Source organism: Liolophura sinensis, chromosome 2, assembly GCF_032854445.1.
Source record: "Liolophura sinensis isolate JHLJ2023 chromosome 2, CUHK_Ljap_v2, whole genome shotgun sequence".
NCBI classification, from domain to species: Eukaryota; Metazoa; Mollusca; class Polyplacophora; order Chitonida; family Chitonidae; genus Liolophura; species Liolophura sinensis.
In genome coordinates, this window is record NC_088296.1 from 193,506 (window position 1) to 210,229 (window position 16,724).

The window sequence follows — 16,724 nt, forward strand, 5'->3', positions numbered from 1 at the left end:
TTTCCTCAGTCGATCTATACACCGCCAAAGTAGATCTGTACAAACATAATATGCTTTGCCAGTATTAAGACAATAAAACGTTAAAATTGCGACGAAGCGTATATGACCTCCTATATGGACTGTCTTCTCTTTATAAAAGAGAAACAGGTCATTACCTCAAAAGAAACAATTCAAAAAGCACGTCACCTTATCTCTTCCGCGAACAGTGTCCTGAAAACTTCATTCGCCAGAGTGGAGAGTATCAACATGTGTTGACACTCAAATATCACTGACTTGCCGATGATTGGTTACCGTAAACCTAAAACAATATCTGTGAAAGAATTAACTAACTTGTCAATAAATCTACGTCTGCATCTGACTGTATACTCAGTCAAGGCATCGCTGGACTGAAGTTTTTATAATATCACGGGCCGAGGAGGTTAGTGTGTCAGCGCGACGCCTTGGCCCAGGGGGATCTCACCAACGCGACCGCTGTGAGTACAAATCCAGCCTAGGCTGTCTTCCTTTCTGCTCATACGTGAGAGGGTCTGACTGCAACCTGCGGATGGTCGTGGTGTCCCCCGGAATCTGCCCAGTTTCCTCCCACCATAATGCTGGCGGTCGTCATATAAGTGAAATATTCTTGTGTCCGGAGTAAAACACCAATCAAATGAATAAATAAATTCATCTTTAGTTGTCAGCACTGAAAATGCTGACCAATTCTCCACATTATGATCAAAGACTAAAACTTCATTTTCCCTGTTTTTTACCCCCAGGGTGGGCTTTGTTATGTAGATTTGTCGTCGTAACAACGTATAGAACGTGTGGTCATAGTAATATTTATTATAAGTTTCTAACCCATTTGTCATCTGAGCCACTGGAGACTCTTTTGGGCTGGTTTAATCATGATATTTGGATTAGTGGTAAGTTTTCCACCCTCATGGAGAGAGGGGTGTATTATTTCGGTTCTAAAACCGGGTAAGGATCATAATGAACCGTCTAATTAACGTCTTATAGCTCTTATCAGCGTTTTTAAGAGTATGGAACGAATAATAAATGATAGATTTCTTTGGTATTTAGAAACCAACACTTTACTGTCTAATATTAAAAGTGGTTTTCCTCAAAGTCGATCTAAAGTTTGTCGAATTGAAACTTTTATTCGTAATGATATAATAAAAAATGAACAAGATGTGTCACTATTTTTCGACCTTGAAAATGTCACCGAACTACGACGCCGCACGGAAATAGGGTGTTTTAAAAGGCCCCTCAGATATGGGACTTATCGCTTATGATTATTTATCACAGCTTTTATCTTATCGTCAGCTGTCTTCATTTTAGGTTTTTTGATGAGCAAAAATCACCGTATTCCAGGGCAGCATACTGTCACCAACACTGTTTGCCTTCAAACTTGATAGCTTGTGAAAAACTTAAACATGTGGTACAAAAGTTTCTTTATATGTACAGTTGATGATTTCCGTATATGCTACCGTTCTAAAATATGAATAACATCGGCAAGACTGCTGCAGTTTTCTCTCAATAAGACCAAGAAATGGGCAGTTGAACATGATTTTAGATTTTCTACATCTAAAACCATCGATATGCATTTTTATTGTAAACGGATCTTCATTTCCACTTCAAGATTTTATGGTAAACCAGTGAAAATTGAGATGTGAAAACAGATTTTCAGGAGTCATAGATGATAGCAAATTCCTCATTTCCCACCATGTGGAAATGCCTAAAGCTAAATGAAAAAAGCTATGCGTCGAAACAGACATTTGTATGCCAGCCGTCAACCAAGATGGACATTCGAGGTCAACAATCGTAAGGCCAATTCCCAAAACGACGTATAAGTAAGGGTCTGAACATAATTAAGGTCGTATATAGCAAAGTCTAGTCTTGACTTATGTACTGAGCGGTCAGTTTTATTAAATTGACATCGATCTTTTGTGAGGCCTAAATTGACCTTGGTTCCATCATTTACGGTTCAGCCAGGAAATCGTATCTAAAAATGTGCGATCCTGTCCATGACCAGGGTTTGAGGCTCAGCCTTGGTGCCTTTTAATTTAGAACCTCACCCGTACAGAGTTTATACGTTGTGGCTAACCAATCTTTAGTATACAACAGGTGTGTACAGTACACAGTCCATGTGCTACAAAGCTTACAGCACATCCAAGAAGCCTTGCCTACGAATGCAATATGTAAATATATGCAGATAGATGATTTGATACTCGTGTGCAGTAATTTATTTAGAAGCTAACGTCAAACAAGAGGATATAGTTCGTGTGTCTTTTCCGGAATTTCCTCCTCAGCTTCTTCCAAAACCTAAATAAATATCAGATCCAGGTAAACATAGGAAATCAGATACAAATCCTCTTATAATTCAGTTTTTGAGGGACAGCTAATTCTAGACCAGTAACGTCTAATATATAACAGTTAACATCACTGCAGTGTTGTATTTTTATGCTTCCAAAAGTTTGCAAAACCTATTGTTATTAGCGGTTCAAGCCATACAAGCTTGATGTACTTATTTATTTATTTGATGGGTGTTTTACGCCGTACTCAAGAATATTTCATTTATACGACGCCGGCCCGCTTTATGGTGGATGCAAACCGGGTCAAGCCCGGCGGAAACCCACGACCATCCGCAGACATACAGGCTTGAATCCCTGGGCTTCAACCTCTATTATATCTGTTCGAATTATTATTATTCCCGACAGTTATGTGATACATTTTATGAGAAAACGACCAATGGTACATTCCTGAAACTTTAGAATGTTTTAGAAAAGTATCTGAAGTTGTGCTTTTTGACATTTGGTGACATTTGGTCGACTGACTTAGCGGCCATATTGGATTTCTGTTAAACTAAACAAATCTTCCTCTCCAGAACCACTGATTCGATAGAGCTAAAAATTAAACCGCATTTGCACAAAGCCTAGGCACATTCAGGGTGATAACGAAAACTTTCTCATTTGACAATTGTACAAGCTCGCTGTTGGGTGAAAATGTCTTGTGACACAAAACCAGAGAGAACGTGAAATGAATCAGACGTTCAGGAAACCCACAAAGAGCTCAAAATGTATTAGATGTACGTACAAGACACCCATAGTGAACACAAAACACATCCGACATACATGTACAAAAAACCCAAAGGGAATACAAGATGAATACTATTGTTTGTTGTTTTACTGCTTATTAATATGGAAACAAACAAAAAAAGGCACATGGCCATTTGTGTTGAAGTGATCATGTAATATCTGTAACAACCTAAGGGCCTTACATGTTCAGTTACTCATTTTCCTCCAGAACAGGTTTCCACCCGTCAGCATAATTTTGTACCTAGTTTTATGAGGTAATCACCAAAAGTCTTCAGGTACGAAGTATCAATCTAACCGGAAAAGATTTATTTCTTTTAAAAGCTAATTTGTTTTAGTTCACCCATATAATTGCATTTTTTATTTTCTGTCATAAAACCACCCTTCAAATGATGATAAAGTATTACAGCGTCTGCTAACACAGTATCCCTTTCTTTAAGAAACAGCTGACTCATGTGATGTAAGTTTGTACGGCGAGGAGGTTCAATATATAATCGTTAACTTTCACTTACTTTTCTAACTTATGTATCTTATAAAAGCGACATACATTCTTCAGTAATCCATTAAAGGTAGTGCCCATTTTTCAGAGTGAGTTATCTCCCAAAACATTTCCAACCATATATGTAGGGTAACATATAATACTTTTTGTCACTATAACAATGTTCCTTCAAAAAGCATTGTAAGACCTATATCAGTGTGTGTGCCTCGCCTCCCTTGTAGGTCATCCCTTCTGCTCAGTTAGAAATATGGTGATTTTTACTATTGTCATGCCATAAAGAGCAGTGTATGAAAAAGAATCTCGCGATATTAAAGCAGGGGAAAAGATATCCACCAGAAGGAATGTTGGAACTTAACCATTTTGATAATGAAGTTATATATATGGTCTACAGTGTTGTAACGGGGACACTTTAAAGACACCCCAAAATCCTGATTGGAGATATACAACCTCAGGTAGACTGTAGAAGTAGGTCAGCGTTCGTTATATCTTCACAAAGATAACCCTAGGTAATCTATAAGCAAGCCTACATGGAGATATTTGGCTGCCCTGATTGGCTGAGGTGTGTCAGCAGACATTATCACCTCACCCAGTGCTCACGGACAATGGAGGGTGTAACATATTGGACAATGATGACGGCAGTATACATACATGTAGGCCTTTCTATAGATTAGCTAGACCTGTCTGTGTTAAGAGTGTGGAGTTAACAATAGATGTAGCCTCTTAGTTATGGATACATATACATCTGGTCTAAAAATTGTAAAATAGAGGACATTCACTGGACGTTATCTGTATACATTATAGTAAGGCTGGAAATAATCTGTGCAAATCCGTACATAATTTTAAGACTCTATTTACTTTTAGCACCATTTACGTATACAGACATTCTTTAGCTTTGACGTCACGGGCATTTGATATAGGCTATCATATAACAAACGGGATGACGTACATGGAAAAGGGGGAGTGTATACCCTATTCATCAATGTTTGACTACCACAGTTTTATACTTGGAGCGGACAGTCGAACGTTGTTAAGTAAACAATAAATAGCGATACATGATCAGGGCAATATCTTCTAGCTTTGTGTACCACAGGCGACACGTCAGCGCCAGTAATCTACCTTCAACATAACTCTGCATATGGCCTTTCAAGGTCAAAGCTTCAGAATCTTGATAACGTAGAGGCATACCATCGTCCTGTATATATACATGTAGTGACAAGATCGGCATAGTTAAACAGTATGAACGTGGACCAAGTCTAGTCCTTTTCCTTGACGTAACTATTCAGACTGTTTATCGACAGTGTTACAAGTTCACACACAAAATGAGAGTCTATACATTGACACGCCCCAGTCGTCATTCTGCAATTCACATCACTGCCTTTTTTACCTGATTCTGCTGAAACCATGGTGCTAGGGGACGTGTAATTTTTGCTACTATACTATTGAACAGTTAGAATAAAGCCCTGACTGAGGTATATTGACAGAGGGTCGTATTTCACCAGTTACATGTGACCATTTGCCAGCTATCACATTGTCGTCGCTGCTCTGGTTTTTCTCGCTATACTGTACGCCCTACTTGTACTGTGTAGATGTAAGGACGACTCGACCAACTAAACAGTGTCAGACAGTCAGTAAAACGATCAAGTAAAGACAACTCCCTAGCCTGACAAATATTTCCACCCCAAATACACCTACCTGTCCTAAATTACTTACCTGTCGACACAAATACCCCCGTGCTTCACAAGTTGATAAAATGGAGCAGATTGAAACAGAAAAGATTTAGTTGTGAGAATTGATCGTGTTCTATGCAGGGGAGGTAAATCCCCCATGATGTTTGTTCACATTCATACTCTGTGATATCTCAACAATGGTTTGCACAGCTCGCCTTCAAGTTTATATGCGAATGTCATATTTCAACAAACAATCAATTTCCTACAAAATTACCTCAGTAGATGTGTTCAAATCGTGTGTAGACTGAAAATGTTATCACTTTCGGCTCCAAACAGAATACGTTGAAAATATAGTTGAGAAATGTAGGATAGATATTCTGAATCCTGTACCGGTATTAGGAGATTAGGCTATAGCTACGACAATTGCCCATTAAATTTAAGTGGCATTACCCTCGTGGGGTCACTAAGGTGAAATCAGGCCTCTGGGCAACCTTGTCGTACTAGTCAACTAACCTTAAGCTCCCCCATGTGGCCCCTGTGAATATAGGCCTATAGACCGATATCTCCTCGAGTGGTGGAGTAGCCTACCTGTTGATCATGGAGTGCCTGTTTGCTGTGGACTGCGAACCTATTGGAAGAGAACGTGCTCCCAGTGGCCGAAGGGAGGTTAGTCTTGTGAAATTTTCAAGCCCAACACCACACATGGCCCTTGCTTAGGTAGAGGTGGGAGGTTGGATTGATCCTAATAGGCTGGAGTAGATATACTCCGAACTAAAATCTCAAGGGGTTGTAAATGTCAGATGATTCACAAATCAAAAAAAAGAAAAACAAAAACATGACGGTAACGACGTTTAATAAACCTTAGTCGATCTCAGTTTGCCGCACAGTGTCCAAGTAGACATGCATATACCTAATCCGACTAGGTGCGTTACATGTCAAAAACTTGGACAAGGCAATGACCAATATGCATATAAATTGGTTTACTTTCCTTGTGCAGGTGATGTTCGACGAAGGCTCTACACAGTGAAGTCTATGTATGCTTTGTTTGACAGCGTCACTGGCGATGCCATCATAAAATACTTCAGGGCCATTGGCCTATATCATAAAATATAAATTCTAATTATCAGTATTAGTAGTAATAATAATTATAATAATAATAATAATAATAATAATAATAATAATAATAATAATAATAATAAAACAATCATGACCATCATCATCATCATCATCATCATCATCATCACCACCACCACCACCACCATCATTATCATCATCATCATCATCATCATCGTCGTCGTCGTCATCATCATCATCATACATATGGTGGATTTTATTAAATATAATACGCCCGTATCCAAAATATCTTTCACTGCTTCTAATAATTATAACTAAAATGTTCCTTTAAAAATTTGGGCTAATTTGGGCAGAGGTGTTTTATAGTGATATTCGATAGATATATAGCTCCCAGCCATAATTAGCAAGTCTGTGTGCAAAAACGAGATTATCGCTATTTAAATGTATATGTTCTAGCCAAGCCTGTTGACTACAGTGTCTATAATGGTAACTTGACCCTGTATACTGTATGATAATTGGGCCAAACCTCTAGAATATCTCTATCTGCATAAGTTTATACAATATATAACAGATATAATAAACACATTACTAATAATGACACGAGCATTTCTTACTTATAATAAAACAGTTATAAACCAGGGTCAAATTTTGTATTCCAGCTCCCAGTGGTTTTTTATGTTATTGTCAGAAAGCACAGAAGTACAGACTACAATACACCTGCTTATCAATCAAAACGTTTAAACCGTAAAATGTTGACTTCGTTCCAACGTGTGAAGTACATGACCGATTAGAGGTTGCATCCAGACCTTCCCACGTACGGCAGGGGGAAAGCGGGCATAAGCTGGACTTGAACTCACAGAAACCGAATTGGTGAGTGGAAACTGGGTCATTGCGCTGCGCTAGCCGACTGAGCCACAGAGCGCCCCCCCCCCAACCCCCCCCCCTCCCCGACCCGGAGATATGTAACCCATGTACACTGTGGGTCAGCGTCCATTCTATCTGCACACAAACAACTCGACCTAATATATAAGCCGACCTACATGGAGTATACGGCTGTCCTGATTGGCTTAGGTGTGTCAAGTTACACACCTCATGATTGGTAATTAATGGGCGAGGTTGTAATGCTTGCTGAGTGGCACGTTAATAATCCATGTAGCCTTTCAGTTCTGTTACCTTGAAAACCCTGTCTGCAGTTCAGTGCATACCTTAGGTTTGAGCTCGCCTCCAAGTCGGGAGACCTTAGACCTGAGTCGCGTCATACCAAAGACTTCGAAAATGGCATTTCTTACTCTTCAGCTTGGGATATGAGAACATGTACATCCTAACCATGATTTTTTTTACTGTTACAATTTTTATATTTGGAGCAGAAAGGCGAACGTTGTAAGTAAACACACAGCGTTCCATACATGTCGGTTGCTCTGGTTATCTACATGCCCAGACAACACGTCAGTGGCAAGCAACGACCTTCAGCAAAACCCTACATAATGCTTCTCAAGGTCAAAGCTTCAGAAAAATACATTAATAACGTACTATCGCCCTGTTTATATTGTGAAAAGATCGACATAATTGGACAGTATGAACTTGCCCCTAATTCAATTAGTCGTTTTTCTTGAGAAGAAAATAGTCCAACTGTTTATAGACAGTGTCAGAGGTTCACACACAGATCGAGAGTAAAGTCTATACTGTGACACACACCCTTAATCGTACGTCGACTTCGTGAGGATAAGCAGACCATTTACATTCTGTATGAGAGCTGGTCACACGATTAAGTAAAGACAACTCCCTCACCTGATAGAAATATCTAGATATAACAATAGGCCTACCCCATCTTACAAGACTTACCTGTCGCCACTATTCCCACCGTGTTTCACTACTTGATAAAACTGCGCAGATTGAAACAGAAACTACTTGCTTCCGAGAAATAGGTCATCCGAGCAGGGGAGGTAAATCCCTCAGTATGCTTGTACACATTTATACTACATGACATTTCCACAATTGTAGAACAGTTCCCATTTACACGTTGTAAGTAAATGAACAGCGATCCATACAGGCATGATATCCGCGCTATGTGTGCCATAGGCAGCACGTCACCGCCAGTAATTGACCTTCAGCACAACTGCACAATGCTTTTCAAGGTTAAAGCTTCACGACCTCAAATTAATAATGTAATATCGCCCTGTTAGAAGATCGACACAGTCAAACAGTATAAACCTGAACAAAAATCAGTCGTTTTCCTTAATACGCAAATATCGACGGTTTTAGGTTCACACACAGGCTGGCATGGCTGATGTTAAAGTCTATAAAGAAAGCGTCCCATTCGTATATCTACGTTGTGTTGATTTGAGGACGAGCAGACCAATTAAACTGTGTCTGACAGTGGGTGACACGATCAAGTAAAGACAACTCCTTAACCTGACAGATCGTTTCCATCCAAACTACATATAATCGTCTCACAGAGCTTACCTGTCGACACAAATCCCACCTGGCTTCACAACTTGGTGAAACTGAGCAGATTGGAATAAAAAATACTTAGTTCTGAGAAATGCACGTATCTGTACAGGGGAGGTAAATCCCTCAGTATGTTTGTACACATTTATACTCTGTGACATCTCAAGAATGGTTTCTTCAACTCGCCATTAACTTAAGGCCCATCCGTGAATGTCACACTTCAACGAATAATCAGTTTCCCACAAAATTACTTCAGCAAATGGGTTCAAATCATTTATATTTGTCATACCGTTTAGGTTCAAACAGAATACATTGGAAGTATAGTTGAGAAATGTCGGATGGATGTTCTCAAACCAGTATAATGAGAATAGGCAATAGCTACAATAGTTGCCCACTGGATTCAAGCGGCATTACCCTCGTGGGGTCTCCAGGCTGAAAAGAATACGGCCTCAGTCTTCTTGGCAAGCTTGTCGTAAAGGGCGCCTAACCTAGAGCTCTACCGTGAGGCCTCGGTGAAATATACACTCACATCTCCTATATTTGTGTGAGGGACCATAGAGGAATAAGCCTACCTGTTTGCCCTGGGTTGCGACCCTTACTTGAAGAGAACGGTCTTGCGAGATTTTCAAGCCCAACACTTCACTTCGGCTCTTCTGTAGAGACTGAAGATCGGGTTGGCCTAGTTTGGCTAACCGATTGGAGCAGATATGCTCAAAACTAAAATCACAAGGGTGTGTAGATGTCAAGCGATACGCAACATAAAAAAGACGATGATACTTATCGCATTTGATAACCCCTCTTTTCCTCAGTCGATCTCTACACCGCCAAAGTAGATCTGTACAAACCTTATATGCTTTGCATGTATTAAGACAATAAAACGTTAAAATTGCGACGAAGCGTATACTCTATCGACCGTCCTCTCTTTATAAAAGAGAGGTCATTACCTCAAAAGAAACAATTCAAAAAGCACGTCACCGTATCTCTTCCGCGAACAGTGTCCTGAAAACTTCATTCGCCAGTGTGGAGAGTATCAACATGTGTTGACACTCAAATATCACTGACTTGCCGATGATTGCTTACGATAAACCTAAAACAATATATGTAAAAGAATTAACTAACTTGTCAATAAATCTACGTCTGCATCTAACTGTATACTCAGTCAAGGCATCGCTGGACTGAAGTTTTTATAATATCTCGGGGCCGAGGTGGTTAGTGTGTCAGTGCGAAGCCTTGGCTCAGGGGGATCTCACCAACGCGTCGGCTGTGAGTCCAAATCCAGCCCAGGCTGTCTTCCTTTCTGCTCATACGTGAGAGGGTCTGACTGCAACCTGCGGATGGTCGTGGTGTCCCCAAGGATCTGCGCAGTTTCCTCCCACCATAATGCTGGCGGTCGTCATATAAGTGAAATATTCTTGTGTCCGGAGTAAAACACCAATCAAATAAATAAATAAATTCATTAAACATCTCCAGCGCAATTATTAAAAGCTTTACCTAGAGTAATAGCATTGTTTTGCTGCAGGACGTCCTAAATCTTTAGTTGTGAGCTCTGAAATTGCTGACCAATTCTCCACATTATGATCAAAGACTAAAACTTCATTTTCCCTGTTCTTTACCCCCAGGGTGGGCTTTATTATATAGATTTGTGGTCGTAACAACGTATAGAACGTGTGGTCATAGTAATATTTATTATAAGTTTCTAACCCATTTGTCATCTGAGCCACTGGAGACTCTCTTGGGCTTGTTTAATCATGATATTTGGATTAGTGGTAAGTTTTCCACCCTCATGGACGGGGGGGTGTATTATTCCGGTTCTAAAACCGGGTAAGGGTCATAATGAACCGCCTAATTAACGTCCCATAGCTCTTATCAGCGTAGTTAAGAGTATGGAACGAATAATAAATGATAGACTTCTTTGGAATTTAGAAACCAATACTTTACTGTTTAATATTAAATGTGGTTTTCCTCAAAGTCGATCTAAAGTGTGTCGAATAAAAACTTTTATTCGTAATGATAAAAAACATAATGAACAAAACGTGTCACTATTTTTCGACCTTGAAAATGTCACCGAACTACGACGATGCCTGGAAATAAGGTGTTTTAAAAGGCCTCTCAGATATGGCACTTATCGCTTATGATTATTTATCAGAGCTTTTATCTTATCGTCAGCTATCGTCAGTTTAGGTTTTCTCAGGAGCAAAAATTACCGTATTCCAGGGCAGCATACTGTCACCAACACTGTTTAGCTTCAAACTTAATAAGCTTGTGAAAAACTTAAACATGTGGTACAGAAGGTTCTTTATATGTACAGTTGATGATTTCCGTATATGCTACCGCTCTAAAATATGAATAACATCGGCAAGACTGCTGCAGTTTTCTCTCAATAAGTTGAGACATGATTTTAGATTTTCTACGTCTAAAACCATCGATATGCATTTTTATTGTAAACGGATCTTCATTTCGACTTCAAGATTTTATGGTAAACCAGTGAAAATTGGGATCTGAAAACAGATTTTCAGGAGTCATAGATGATAGCAAATTCCTCATTTCCCACCATGTGGAAATGCTTAAAGCTAAATGAAAAAAGCTATGCGTCGAAACAGACATTTGTATGCCAGCCGTCAACCAAGATGGTCATTCGAGGCCAATTCCCAAAACGACGTATAAGTAAGGGTCTGAATATAATTAAGGTCGTATATAACAAAGTCTAGTCTTGACTTATGTACTGAGCGGTCAATTTTATTAAATTTACATCGATCTTTTGTGAGGCCTAAATTGACCTTGGTTCCATCATTTACGGTTCCGCCAGGAAATCGTATCTAAAAATGTGGGATCCTGTCCATGACCAGGGTTTGAGGCTCAGCCTTGGTGCCTTTAGAACCTCACCCGTAGAGAGTTTATACGTTGTGGCTAACCAATCTTTAGTATACAACAGGTGTGTTCAGTATACAGTCCATGTGCTACAAAGCTTACAGCACATCCAAGAAGCCTTGCCTACGACTGCAATGTGTAAATATATGCAGATAGATGATTTGATACTCGTGTGCAGTAATTTATTTAGAAGCTAACGTCAAACAAGAGGATATAGTTTGTGTGTCTTTTCCGGAATTTCCTCCTCAGCTTTTTCCAAAACTTAAATAAATATCTGATCCAGGTAAACGGAAGGAAATCAGATACAAATCCTCTTATCATTCAGTTTTTGAGGGACAGCTAATTCTAGACCAGTAACGTCTAATATATAACAATTAGCATCACTGCAGTGTTGTATATTTATGCTTCCAAAAGTTTGCAAAACCTATTGTTATTAGCGGTTCAAGCCATACAAGCTTGATGTACTTATTTATTTTTTGTGATTGGTGTTTTACGCCGAACTCAAGAATATTTCATTTATACGACGCCGGCCCGCTTTATGGTGGACGCAAACCGGGTCAAGCCCGGGAAACCCACGACCATCTGCAGACATACAGGCTTGAATCCCTAGGCTTCAACCCCCAGTATATCTGTTCGAATTAGTATTATTCCCGACAGTTATGTGATACATTTTATGAGAAAACGACCAATGCTACATTCCCGAAACTTTAGAACGTTTTAGGAAAGTATCTGAAGTTGTGCTTTTTGACATTTGGTGACATTTGGTCGACTGACATAGCGGCCATATTGGATTTCTGTTACACTAAACAAATCTTCCTCTCCAGAACCACTGATTCGATAGAGCTGAAAATTAAACTGCATTTGCACAAAGCCTGGGCACATTCAGGGTGATAACGAAAACTTTCTCGTTTGACAATTGTACAAGCTCGCTGTTGGGTGAAAATGTCTTGTGACACAAAACCAGAGAGAACGTGAAATGAATCAGACGTTCAGGAAAAGCACAAAGAGCTCAAAATGTAGTAGATGTACGTACAAGAAACCCATAGTGAAGACAAAACACATCCGACATACATGTACAAAAAACCCAAAAGGGAATACAAGATGAATACTATTGTTTGTTGTTTTACTGCTTATTAATATGGAAACAAACAAAAAAAGGCACATGGCCGTTTGTGTTGAAGTGATCATGTAATTTCTGTAACAACCTAAGGGCCTTACATGTTCAGTTACTCAGTTTCCTCCAGAACAGGTTTCCACCCGTTAGCATAATTTTGTACCCAGTTTTATGAGGTAATCACCAAAAGTCTTCAGATATGAAGTATCAATCTAACCGGAAAAGATTTATTTCTTTTGAAAGCTAATTTGTTTTAGTTCACCCATATATTTGCATTTTTTATTTTCTGTCATAAAACCACACTTCAAATGATGTTAAAGCATTACAGCGTCTGCTAACGCAGTATCCCTTTCTTCAAGAAACAGCTGATTCATGTGATGTAAGTTTGTTCGGCGAGGAGGTTCAATATATAATTATTAACTTTCAGTTATGTATACCATTCTCCAACTTATGTATCTTATAAAAGCGACATACATTCTTCAGTAATCCATTAAAGGTAGTGCCCATTTTTCAGAGTGAGTTATCTCCCAAAACATTTCCAACCATATATGTAGGGTAACATATAATACTTTTTGTTACTATTGCAATGTTCCTTCAAAAAGCATTGTAAGACCTATATCAGTGTGTGTGCCTCGCTTCCCTTGTAGGTCATCCCTTCTGCTCAGTTAGAAATATGGTGATTTTTACTATTGTCATGCCATAAAGAGCGGTGTATGAAAAAGAATCTCGAGATGTTAAAACAGGGGAAAAGATATCCACCAGAAGGAATGTTGGAACTTAACCATTTTGATAATGAAGTTATATATATATGGTCCACAGTGTTGTTACGGGGACACTTTGAAGACACCCCAAAATCCTGATTGGAGATATACAACCTCAGGTAGACTGTATAAGTAGGTCAGCGTCAGTTATATCTTCACAAAGATAACCCTAGATAATCTATAAGCAAACTTACACGGTTAATGGAGGGTGTCAGGACGACAGTATACATACATGCAGGCCTCTTTATAGCTTAGCTAGAGCTGTCTGTGTGAAGAGTGTAGAATTATTAATACATGTAGTCTCTTAAATATAGATACATATATATCAGCTAAGTTAGAAAGTAGGCAAATTTTGCTTTTGTCATACCATAAAACGACTCTCGCGATATAAAATAGGGGGGGGGGGGTGACCAACCCAGAAGCAATGCTGGATCTTGATCGTTTTCATCATGGAAACAAACGTATGTCTACAGTGTTGTAAGGGGGAGAATTTAAAGACACCTCAAAATCATGATTGGAGAGATGTTACCTCAGGTGGACTTTAGAAGTTTGTCAGCGCCAGTTGTATCTAGGTCATATATAAGCAATGGAGATATACATGTATGTATTCGGCCATCCTGACGGGATAAGCTGTGTTAGCAGGCCCTATATATGTACCCTCGCGCAGTGATCACGGATAATGGAGGGTGTAACATATTGGACAATGATGACGGCAGTATACATACATGTAGGCCTTTCTATAGATTAGCTAGAGCTGTCTGTGTTAAGAGTGTGCAGTTAACAATACATGTAGCCGCTTAGTTATGGATACATATACATCTGGGTCTTAAAGTTGTAAAATAGACATCATTACCGGGACGTTATCTGTATTCATCACAGTAAGGCAGAAAATATTCTGTGCAAATTCGTACATAATTTTAAGACTCGATTTACCTTTAGCACCATTACGTAAACCCTCATTCCTTAGCTTATAGGCTATCATATATCAAACGGGCTGACTTACATGGAAAAGGAAAACTGTATACCCTATTCATCAATTTTTGACTACCACAGTTTTATATTTGGAGCCGACAATCGAACGTTATTAAGACAGCAATAAACAACAATACGTGATCAAGCTAATATGTTCCGGCTTTGTGTACCACAGGCGACACCTCACCGCCCGTTACTGACCTTTAACATAACTCTGCATAAGGCCTTTCAAGGTCAAAGCTTAATAAACAATAGCGTAGAGGCCTCCCATCAACCTGTATACATGTGGTGACAAGATCGACATAATTAAACAGTATGAGCCTGAACCCAATCCAGTCGTTTTCCGTCAGAAGGAAATATCCAGACGGTCTATCGAGGGTGATACAGGTTCATACACAGGCTGATGGTAGAGTCTGTACGAGGACACGCACCAGTTGTCAGACAGTAACTAACATCACTGCTTTATATTACCTATTGCTGCTTAAGACATGGTGTTAGGGGCGTGTAATTGGTTACTATATACGTATTTACATAAACAGTTAGAAGCAAACCTTGACTGAGATAAATGGACATGGGGTCGTATTTCACAGGTTACCTGTGACCATTTGTCAGCTATAACACTGTCGTTGCTGCTTTGGTTTTTCTTTCTATGGCGTACGTCTTGACTATATTGTGCCAGTGTGAGGACGATCCGACCAACTAAGCAGTGTCTGATAGTCGGTAAAACGATCAAGTAAAGACAACTACCTAGCTGAATAAATATTTCCACCCCAAATATATATATATATATATATATATATATATATATATATATATATATATATATATATATACCCCGTTTTATAAGACTTACCTGTCGACACAAATGCCACCGTGCTTTACAATTCAATACAAATGAACAGATTGATATGATAGATACTTAGTTCTCAGAACTGTACGTTATCCATGCAGGGGAGGTAACTCCCTCATGGTTTTTGTACACATTTGTACTATGTGACATCCCAACAATGGTTTGCACAGCTCGCCTTTAACTTTACATCCAAAATTTCAAACAAATCAGTTTCCTACAAAATGACCTCAAGAGACAGGTTCATATCATATGTAAGCGTTATCACAAACAGAAAATATAACTGAGAACCGTTGGCTGGATTTTCTGAAACCAGTATATTGAGATTACATCTACAACAGTTGCCAACTGAATTCAAGCGGCATTACTCCCATGGAGTCTCCGGGGTGAAATTCGGCCTCTGGGCAACATTGTCGTCAAAAAGGCAACTAACCTAAAGCTCTCCCGTATGGACCCTGTAATTATAATAGACCCATATCGTGGAGTACCTGCTCCCTGGGTTGCGACCCTTAATGGAAGAGAACGGGATCCCAGTGTCTGAGGGCAGGCTGGATTTGCGAGATTTTCAATCCCAACATTGAACATGGCTCTTACAGGGATAGAGACAGGAGGTCGGATTGGCCCAGTTCGACCAACCCGCTGGGGCAGATATGTCCCGAACTGAAACCTCAAGGGGTTGTAAATGTCAATTGATTCACAAAGCAAAAAACTGACAGTAACAGCAAACACAGTAAGTACATATTAACATTTAATAAACCTTGTGTTTCTCACTTGATCTCAGTTTGCCCACACAGTGTTCAAGTACATTTTATCTGGTCCAAACATGTGCTACCATTTTGGTTCATTTTGATTGTTTTCCTTACTATATCAAAAACCATTAAGCGGCTCGTGTGTTCAACTTGTTCTAGCCACGATGTTCCCATGTGCAGGAAAGGGACATGAGGGTTTGACAGTACTAAAGCAAACAAATGTTTCAATTGTGGCCTCTTCTGCGGTCTGCTCTCTATTTATATAAGTGATTCATGTCATTTGCCTATAAACTCAAAACAATGTTACTTTGCAGGTAGCACGTAGCCCCATCTGTTCCTCAGGTACTCTCCTGAAAACCTAATTTGCCAATGTGGTACGAGATTATCCACATCAAAAATTCCACAAAAAGGATCTAATCAGCATAGTAGTAAACCTAGTGGCCCTTCAGACCAGCTGAGGCCACCACATCTGGTGTGAATTGTCCCCTAAACTGCTCTTACGGTTTGTTTGTAAACAGCGTTTGACAAGCTGGGTCGGAATGGCAAACTGTTGAGTATGGGGGGGAGAGAAATGATTACAAAACATCATTTCATACACCAGGTAAATCAGAACTGGCAGGTATGGACTCTGGATAAAAATCAAAGTACCGCCAA

The 16,724-nt window shown here is 39.5% G+C and overlaps 1 protein-coding gene across 1 annotated transcript in view; it reads right to left on the minus strand.

The window, feature by feature from the left end:
- LOC135462696 (E3 ubiquitin-protein ligase Trim36-like) overlaps positions 1 to 16,724 on the minus strand; it is a 46,836-nt gene that overhangs the window by 5,689 nt on the left and 24,423 nt on the right. The gene's annotated exons all lie outside the window — the stretch shown is intronic.